The sequence below is a fragment of the Amblyomma mixtum genome, chromosome 1, assembly GCF_055824585.1.
Source record: "Amblyomma mixtum isolate Tamu chromosome 1, ASM5582458v1, whole genome shotgun sequence".
In the NCBI taxonomy this organism is placed as follows: domain Eukaryota; kingdom Metazoa; phylum Arthropoda; class Arachnida; order Ixodida; family Ixodidae; genus Amblyomma; species Amblyomma mixtum.
In genome coordinates this window covers 156,278,862-156,289,455 of record NC_143012.1, presented here as the reverse complement: position 1 = coordinate 156,289,455, position 10,594 = coordinate 156,278,862, and the positions used below count along the sequence as shown (strand labels likewise).

The following is a 10,594-nucleotide window of genomic DNA, read 5'->3' as shown; positions in this document are numbered from 1 at the left end:
CCGCACCATGAAATTCAGCCCGTCGTGAGACCTGAAAGCACTTAATGACTGCGGTTCTGGACTGCCCGCCTTATTCCCCTGGCCTAGCGCCTTCAGGCTTTGAGTTTTCCCTGTCATGAAGAAAAGGCACGACTCCCGAAAAGACACCTTTTTTTTTAAGTTCTGGCAAACCCTGAACAAAGGCAAGAAAATGAGTAAGGTACGTGGCACTGCAGGGAATCTAGATCAAGTCTGAAGTTTTCTTACGTACGCGATGACAGCCACATGTCATTTAGGCGGAAATCTCTGCTTCAATCAACCCTCGTGCGTTCGTGAGTGTGGGCCCATTCTCGGTCCTCGAGCAGTGGGTCTTGCGACGGAGGACGCGTGAAGTATATGGAGCGGCCTTGGATTATCAAGCTAGAGGTTCGGTTGGTATGAATCCAGCTCAGCAATTTTCTGACGTGTCAGTGTCCATAAGCATAGCGTCGCACAGCTATATGCACAGTCTTTGCAAAAGTAACCAGTCTGCGTGTTTTGCTTCTCATTCGTATAGTAGAGCCCTCACGGCTTCCCTAAACATCAAAAAGGTCATTGAAGGTGAGGATAGGGGTTCTCCTTACCATACAGAGCTTTGGAGCTTGTGGGGACGCCCTCGTCCCCTGTGGTTCGCTTTCCCGCAATGCACCCCCAACTGTCGTTAGCTCCCCCGCAACGCACTCTCCTTAGTTGTGTTACTTTAACTAACAGGGGAGGGCGCTCGTGTCACAGCGACACTAGCGCCACAGATGGCATTTTGTTGCGCGCGCGCGGGGGATAGACCCGTCTCTTCTGCTAGGGATCGGGAAAGCGCACGGACGTGTCACCCGCCGCTCCGCTCTTCGTCGACGGGCGCCTCCTGGTCGGAACATGCTCCCGCAGCCCTCCCGTCCGGCCTCGGAGTTTTCCCTTGCCCTAGCGCGGGCGAACGTTCGCTCGTAACCGTGCTGGTGAGTCGGACGTCCTCGATTCCTCAGTGTATTTTGTTGCTAGCTGGCGTTATTGTTGTTATAGCAATAAATGCCTTGTTTGTGTCAGCCAGTGTGTCGTTCCTTTGTTCCCGCAGAGCAAGGCCCGCCGTGGTCGGTGTGCGCTCGGTAGCGCTCGCGGCTACGGGGTGGGGTCCGCGCGGTTTTGAACTGTGTTAGGCGCTGTTAAACGGGGAGAACGTGTTTTTCTCCCTATTAAAACCCCACAAGCTTGAGGGCTGGCATAATAACTTTAATATACGACTGAAGAGCAAACCGTGCAGCCTGGTTACTTTCAGCAAAGACTGTATGTGGGGTTTAACATCCCGAAACGACACAGGATATGGGGTTCTTCAACGCGCACTGCCATCGCAGAGGACACAGGCGTTTTTGCATTTCGCCCCCATCGAAATGAAGCCGCCGCGATGGGAATTCGATCTTGGAGTCAGCACCCAAATGCCAAAGACTATACGAGCCGCAGCGCAGGCTTCAGAGGAACGATGGGATTTTTCGCAGTGCCAATACGAAACCGAACGAAGTAGCTAGGCAAGCAGAAGGGCGAACAGAGACGGAAATGAATGCACAACTTTCTCATAACTGCCACTTTGCTTGAACACGCTCTATACGTACTGAGGGCACAATGAGGAAAAATTGCACCAAAGAACGACGACAATCCGCTCTTAACTCAGCGCCGTTACTCCTGACTCCTACAATTTATTTGTTTTTACATACTTGTTTATTTATGTACTTGATACCGAAGGCCCAAGCACCAGGCCCATAGAAAAAAAGCACAAGGACGAAAGATACAGAAGGAATACTAAATATTATAGATGAATATACAAACATGAAGTTCCAAAACAAAAAGACACGGCAATGGTGAAGCTGTAGCACAAGCGGGGATACAAACGACCGCTGCCGTAAGAACGAAAAGCAATGTCAATACACGTGAAGCAGGTAGAGCGCATTTCCTTTAGAGTCGAGCGACTCAAGACAAAATTCTAGCCAGAGCTCGGCCATTTCGATGATTGCACTGCAATCTGCCTCGGAGGCCGGGTGTGCCCTCGCAGCCAACTTGCCGCGGAGGACATGCACGCCCCGAGAAAGGCATGCGGAACCCAAAGGGCGCATCAGAAACCAACCGCTGGCACGCACGCGCTTGTAGCGAGTGCGGCTCGGCGAACTTGGAAGCGCACCAGGGAGGAAACACCGCCGTGAGTGGGACGTAGATAATACTTCGCCCGCTTTGTTCAGGGCGAGTATTAAAAAGTGCCAAAGCAACGCCATCGGTACAGACGTTGCGCCAGCGTCAAATTATTTTGAGGCTGTAATACTGCCAACCAAACCTTTTAAATATTTATAGCGGGTGAGATCGCATATTTAGTGTTAACAGTTTAAATTGGCTATTGCTGCTGATAGCAGAAGCGATAAACTACCAACTATGAACCGGTGACGACACCGATATTCATTCTTTCTTGCCCTCTTTCCCTCGCCCCTCTGGCTATATAATACCCCTTGACCTGAGAATAAAGCGTCATTCTCCGGCCTGGCTATACGCTGTCTGATGCATCGACCGGGAGCGGCTTGTCCACCGACAACGCCGTTACAACAGTTACCGTGGTGGTGGTGGTGTGACACTTTTATTAGAACATCCTTTCTATTAGGCGCTCAGTAGGTCATGGGCCAAGGCGACGAGGGCACGTTGCAGCTTCAGATCCAGGGAGGCGAGCCAGATGGGCCACGGTGGGGGTGGGGGGAAACGATAGGCGGGTGACTGTAAGGCTGCATGGCACTGTGTAAGGCAGTGCTCTATGTCTGCATATGTGTGTGGACAGTTTGGGCACTGAGGTGTGCAAATGTACCGGTACAGATAAAGTTTGGCTGGTGTATGTAGGAGATTGAACTGTATTCGGCGAAGAATGCGAGCTTCACAGATCGATAAGGATGGGTGTGGGGGTGGTAAAGCAGCTAAGTCCAATTTTTGCTGCGTGTAGTATTCATCGACGGTGCGTTTGTAAGCCCTGACCGCCTGCTCCGTCGGTGGACTCGTCCATGGGATCCCCGGCGCCCGGTGTATAGTTTCGCAGGCAAGCTGGTGAGCCAGCTCATTGCCGGGAATGCCCATGTGACCAGGGATCCACCGAAGGGTCACCGGTCGTGGGCTTAATGCTATGAGGGCGGCATCTAAGGGCGATCGGGTAGGGTAGGGGCGGCTCTTTCGTGGAAGGCACGCAGAGCTGCCTGCGAGTCTGTATAGACAACGTATGCGGGGGCGGGGGGTAGGGTGGCTGTTACGTTGCAAGACACTGCTGGTGTGTGGGCCCGCGAGCTCCGGAAACTGTTTGTGCCGCGAGCGTTCCGGCCTACCCTCCGCGCCGCAGGGTGCCGGCCTCGTCGCGGACGCGGGGCTCATGTTCAGCCGAAGACGCACCCCCCTCGAACTTGACATGTTCATGAGGGTCGCGACTGTCCCCTCTCCTCTCGCATCGGTACTCGGGGTGGTCTGCATTCGGCCCCCAAGGACGCTTTCTTCCGAGAACCGCGACTTGGTCACGTGACCACGGCGTTCGAAAACTCGACCGTCAACGGACAAAGGTAGTCTTCCTCCAGCAGCGGAAGAGAGCAGCTGCTCGGGGAGCCAGTCTGTGTTTTCCAAGGGCCTGGGGCCCTCTTTTTTTATGGGTCAATTCTTTTAATAAAGACCCAATTCCTGGCCTTCGCCGAGTCCGTAGCCCGTACCTCGAAACAGTGGCAAAGTGTGTGATGGCATCGGCGATCCCGTGCATTTCTAGGGCGAGAGTAGAGGGTGGGGAGGTGTATGGACCGGTTGAGTGAGTGCTGGTTGTAGAGAGGGAAGGGTGGAGGAAGAAGGCTGCTGGGCTCGGTGACTGCACTACGGCGAAGGCACCTAAACCACTCACTTTTGCGATGCAGATGACCATCCTTGGGTTTGCCAGCCTGCTGCTGCCGTCGCTGGCGTGCCTACCTATGGGGGCGTCATCGCCAAGCGTACTGCCACGCACTGAATATGGATACGGCTGCTTCCACCAAACACCCGTCAGCCGCACTCCCCCGCTGGATCTGCCGCTAGAGCAACTTCCGGAACTCACCAGACCATGGGCTACCGCATCATCATCTACATCACCATGTTTAAAAGAGCGTCATCCGCCGACACGGCTCTGTGGGCTCGGTGACTGCACTACGGCGAAGGCACCTAAACCACTCACTTTTGCAATGCAGGTCAGTAAACCGTATGTCCTCTTCGCTAAAAAATCAAGTAACTATATGCTAGTGCAGTTCCCGAGCCCCCAGTGCTGTGTTGCCATTGCTGTTGAGTGCGTTTGTGTAATTCATTCTTTGTTAATGCTATCAGGCGACGTCGAAACTAACCCTGGTCCCGAAGACACGGCTGCTGTACTGGCTGCATTAGAGAAATTAACCGCCGGCCAGTCACAACTGATTGCCGAGATACAGGGCTTGAAAACCCAGCTAAGCAAGACGGATGAAACCATTACAGACCTAAACCGAATGGCTGAACTAGAAACTCACTATCAAACACTTAATCTCTTAAGAACAGATATGGATGTAATGCAAGCAAACGCAATAGCCATGAATAATAAGATACACGAACTGGAAGCACACCTTGACGACGCAGAAAATAGATCTCGCAGGAATAATGTTATTTTCTATGGCATCCCCGACAATAGCACTGAATCATGGGCTGAGTCCGAAAAATTAGTTATTGATATTTGTCAGAATAATCTAGGTATATAGGTAGAACCTACCGACATAGAAAGAGCACATCGTCTTGGTAAGCACTCAGCCGATCGAACTCGTCCCGTCATCGTAAAATTCTTATCGTACAAAACCAAAAACGCTCTTCTATCAAATGGCCGGAAATTGAAAAACACCGGTTACAGTATTGGTGAAGACTTCTCCCGCCCCGTTCAACACGCACGGAAGCAATTGCTCACATTCGCCAAAGCACACTCTGACAAGTACTCTTTACGCTTCAAAACACTGCATATAGGATCAAAACGCTACACTTTCGACGCATCGTCTGATACTGTTAGAGAAGTCGCGTAGCAGTTGCCCACTCACCGACCATCAACAAAACGTCGACCCACCACGTCCCGCAATGTTCTTTCGTTTTCCATAATATTCACTAACATCCGAAGCTTCCTTCCTAAACTTGAACTCGTATCAAACATCATCTCGTCATCCAGGAGCAACATACTCATATTAACTGAAACTTGGCTAAAAAGTGATGTAACAGATGCTGAACTCCTAACTGATTTGCCTGATTTCAATGTTTATAGAAATGATCGGAAAAATTCGCGGGGGGGTGGTGTCTTTGCTGCAATTCATAGGGATATATCTTGCTCTGTTGTTGACGTCACTTCTGACATCGAATCATTATGGCTCATTTGTCGCACTGCCACCGTAACAGTACTGCTCGGCGTTTGCTACAGACCTCCGCAGACTAATTCTGACTTCCCACGCCATCTCAATAATATCATTCATAAACTTCTTTCCACATATTCAAATGCTTACATTCTTCTTTTTGGTGATTTTAACTACCCTGGCATCGACTGGCAGAACTTAACTAGCTCTGAAATAACATGCCATGCAGAGGCAAAAAACTTTATCGAAATGTGTCTAAATTTTAACCTTACCCAATTAGTGTCACAGCCAACCCGTGTGACACAAGAATCAGCAAACACACTCGACCTTATATTAACCAATTGCCCCTAAAAACTAACATCTATAACTTTTCTTCCGGAAATCAGTGACCACAAAGTCATACATGCTCTATTTTCATTTCACTCTACTAAAAAACAGACATCTGAAAAAACAATACGTCTATACGATAAAGGGAACTACAACGCAATAACTGAAGATCTTAGCACTTTTTTTCCCGAATATGAATCCGCATTTCACACTCGCTCAATTCATGAAAACTGGTCAATCTTCAAGGACAAATTAAACAGTCTCACTGATACGTTTGTCCCGACAATTACTTTTCACACTAACCGTAATAAACCCTGGTTCACTCGGCCCTTAAAACGCCTAGAAAACAAAAAGAAACGATTTTTTTGCTCCGTCAAACGCATCGACACGCATGCCGCATGGGAAAAATACTACGAAATCGAAAAATTATACTTACATTCCGTTCGTGATGCCAAGCACTCATTTTATCACCACAACTTACCAAACCTACTAATAAGCAACTTAAAGCAATTTTGGCAGGTCCTAAATCCTACGCACCGTTCCCATATTACGTTAACGAATGACTTACATGAACCTGTTGCTGATAACGACTGTGCAGATGTTTTTAACAATGCATTCGCATCTGTCTTCACCACCGAGTTTGACACGCCTCCACACTTATCATCCTTTAACTTGGAATCTTTCATGCCGGCTATCACCTTTAGCGAAGAAGGCATCTCATCCATAATTCATAATATGAAACTGTCGTCTGCAGCTGGTACAGACCTAATCAATTCAAAACTTTTGAAGAATGTGAACACTATTTGTGCAGCCTATTTATGTCTCCTTTTTTCACAGTCACTGTCTTCAGGAATCATTCCAGCTGACTGGAAACAGGGCAAGGTCGTTCCAGTCTACAAATCGGGTAACAGAGATTCACCTTTGAATTACCGCCCCATTTCCTTAACTAGTGTACCGTGTAAAATAATGGAGCACGTCATATACTCACAAATCATCAACTTCCTTGACGCAAACGAATTTTTCCATCCTTCACAACACGGATTTCGCAAGGGCCTCTCATGCGAAACCCAACTAGCACTCTTCCTTCATGACTTACATGCTAATCTCGACCGTAACATGCAGACCGATGCCATTTTTCTAGATTTTGCGAAAGCCTTTGACAAGGTCCCTCACCGCCGACTATTACTAAAACTTTCGGAGCTCAACCTACACGCTAATATTTTAAAATGGATTGAAGAATTTCTAACTAATCGTTCACAGTCTGTCTATGTTAACGGCCACCTGTTTAAGTCCGTCCCAGTAACATCCGGTGTCCCTCAAGGATCTGTCCTTGGTCCCCTTCTATTCCTAATATATATTAACGACTTGCCCATGCATGTTTCCTGCAACATTAGAATGTTCGCTGATGATTGTGTCATTTACCGTACCATTAACAATCGTGATGATCAACACACCCTTCAGGCAGATCTTAATAGTGTATTAAACTGGTGCAATAATTGGTTGATGTCCCTTAATCCTACTAAATGCAAACTCATGTCTTTTTCTCGTCGTCGTAACCCTTATCGCTTTTATTACTTTGTTTCTAATACACCGATTGAGCTAACAGAATCGTATAAATATCTGGGAATCACCGTCTCTCCTGATCTCTCATGGCGCGCTCATATTAGTAACATCATTTCAGCATCAAATAAAACACTAGGTTTCCTGAAGCGTCACCTCCGTCTTGCCCCACCTGAGGTAAAGCTGCTCGCGTACAAATCATTGGTAAGACCAAAATTAGAATATGCATCTGCCATCTGGAACCCACACCAAGTATATCTAATCACTGCATTGGAATCTGTTCAAAATCGTGCCGTCCGGTTCATTCATTCCTCATACTCGTACGACACCAGTGTTTCAGCTTTGAAAGTGAAATCCGGATTGCCACTACTTTCATTTCGTCGGCGCATCGCTAGCCTCGCTCTTTTTCAAAAGTTTTTTTATTCTTCCTTGAATCAAGCACCGTACATCACAGCCGCACCAGTCATCCACTGCAAGTTGCACGCCCACCATCGCACACTACTACTTTTTCTGCATCGCTCTTTTCTCGAACAGCTTCAGACTGGAACGGCCTTCCCTATGACGTCGTCGTCATCGCTTCGCCATCTGTTTTTCAAGCGCGTGTAACAGATCATCTTCAATGTTAATCATTGCTGTTTTTTCACATTTCAAGTGTATTCCCACCCCTTATGTAACACCCCCTGAAAAGGGGGCCTTTAAGGAATAAAACTGAACTGAACAGAACTGTGGAGCCCGCGGTTTCCGTGGTACAGTCGTCTGTGTAGGCCACCGCCGCAGCGTCTAAAGGTGGCTTGTGGTTGTATGCGTATGCTTGGCGGCGGCCTGCGTGTATGTGTGCGGACATGTTGCTTGGAATGGGTGCGAGGCGGAGGTTAGGGGGGTAGATCGGAGACTGCGGTGGGTCTGGGAAAGAGATGGGTGCGTAGGGAGTCTGGGATAGTAACCACTGCCCAGCTGGTGAGCTGGACAGGCGGATGATTTTTCTCTCCCGGTGCAGGTTAAGGAGGGCTTGAAGAGGGCGGAAAAGGCCTGTTCTGTACAGGGTGTCTGTAGAAGCCTGAGGGGGGAGTCCTAGTGTTGCTTTATACAGTGTATTGAGGGCCCGGGTTAGTTTGTCTTGTTGTGTACTTGTAAGTGGGCAGTAAGGTATGTAGTAGAGGAATTTGTTCAGGGCCAACGCTTGAGCAAGGCGATTGGCATGTGTCTCGGAGAGGCCGGCATGTTTTAAAACTACGCGGCGGAGTAAGTGTGTGATTGAGTGGCATGTGCGTATGGACTGATTGATGGCAGAGGTGAAAGTGTTGGAGTTGAGTGGCATACCCAGGATGCGACAAGAGTCGACGCGGGGGATGTGCTGTCCGGCAAGGGTGAGGGAGTTGGAGGGGTTCATCGTCCGTTGATATTTGCTACGTGTTATGAGTAGAAGTTATGATTTCTCCGGAGCGGGTTGCAGGCCCGCTTGGGAGAGGTGTGAGGAAATGGTGTTAAGTGCATGTTGAAGTGTGGTTTGGACCTCTCCCGGTGAGCCAGTGGTCACCCACAAGGTGAGATCGTCTGCATAGAAGACGAAATGAAGGTCGGGAATATCGACTAGGGCCTAGGCGAGAGGTACCATGCCTAGGTTAAAGAGAATGGGAGAGAGGACGGCACCTTGTGGAGTGCCACGAGTGAGTGGAAGACAGTTTGTCGAGATAGCGGATACGGGCAGAGCGGTGGGGGAGGAAAGCTCTTATGTAATTGTGCATGCTGTGAAGTAAAGTAAATGGCGAAGAAAAATATGCCGAACAATTGCCGTTAGCAATATAACTGTCACGGTGAACAAGCAAGCCGTACAGGCCCCATATGACAACTCCTTTATGGCTTCGCCGATGGCCCTGTCTTTTTTATTGCCGTGGTTCTTAACTCGACTACTCTTCCCTCTACCCTCCACTACACAAAAAAAAAATGCTCCTATTCGCAGTGGGCTGTTGCTGTATACTGTAAACATAAATTACCCTCTAAGAAAGGGAGTAAGTAGTCCTCTAGCGCGCTCCTTTCCAGGAGCAGCGTATGCTGCCCAAGTCCTATATGGTAGATTTCGATCAACATATGCGGAATGCTTACTGCTGGCGACGGAGGCATATTTCAACCTGAGAGCACAACAGCTGGATGCAGTTAGCAAAGAGGCTTTAAACGCGCCGCCGACCGTCTTGAAGTCAGCAGTTAGAGGATATCTAAACCTCGGTAAAATTATTCGTAACTGCAAGAACTTCGCATGTTTTCAAGAGGCATTCTGTTTCCGTCGTTGACTCTAAGTGTTCCCTTAAATTTAAGCGATAGAAATCTGTCCCAGGGCTTGGGCAGCATACCCTGGCCCAGAGACCTGGCCCTGTTAGCTAGTGCTCCAGAGGACAGCATACTTCTTTTTTACTCTCTTATGGAGCAATTCGTGTTTAAAGCGTACAGAAGTCGTCTCATTTCTGTTTTCGCAGCTTCCTTGCGCAACGTTCCGGCGCAAAAGGCCAAAGCGACAGCAAGCCTCTCTGCGCACCTGGGATGCCGTGGCCGGGTCAGGCCCAGATGGAATGCACGCCCGGCGCATTGTTGTCGGCCGGGGCGACGGTGGACTTGTCCTTTTTCTCTGCGAACAGCGAGCGACGGCGCAATTAATCGAGGATCAAACCGGAACGAACGATCTTTTGAAGCAACCGGGTAGTTATGAGAAGAGACCCTAAGGACCTCTCGATCAGATCGCTTGTATGTACAGTCTTTGTACAGACAGGCGCACCTCGGCCATTGACGACCAAAGCTACTGCCCCTCCCGTCCTGCCACCCGCCGCGCCAACATATACGCTATACGTCCACTTTCTCCATATTACCGAACGTCAGCTCTGGAGTCTTGGCTCTCTTCACCCTGCGCGTTCTGCGTTGAACTCCGGGTGCATATTTTTCGGGAAAGGGGGACCACCAAGGCGTTCCTTCGTTCCCTGTCGAATGAAACTTTAATTTTGATCCCTCTTTCTGGATTTATTTCAACTTTTGCTAGGATACACCCTCTCTGTTTCCGTTGTGCCGAGTCTCTCGATTTGAGAGGCGCGCACCGCCTTCACTGGTTCTATCCATGTGTTAAGTACCCTTAACCCAAGCAGTCGTTCCGTCGAGGTACCCACAGGTAGCCCTAGTGCCTTTTTAATACATTTGTGAATGAGGATATCTATTTTCTCCCTCCCTCCCGTTTTTATTGCCAAAGCAATACTGCTCGCAGTTTGAGCCCTTCAGCGTCGCCCCGGCGGTGTAACCACGTTTGACCTTTAGCATGACCTCCGCTGTGACGTCACGCC

The 10,594-nt window shown here is 49.1% G+C and overlaps 1 pseudogene; it reads left to right on the top strand.

The window, feature by feature from the left end:
- The first annotated feature begins 3,866 nt into the window (after positions 1–3,866).
- Positions 3,867–5,069, top strand: LOC149369464 (uncharacterized; annotated as a pseudogene).
- Positions 5,070–10,594: the final 5,525 nt, after the last annotated feature.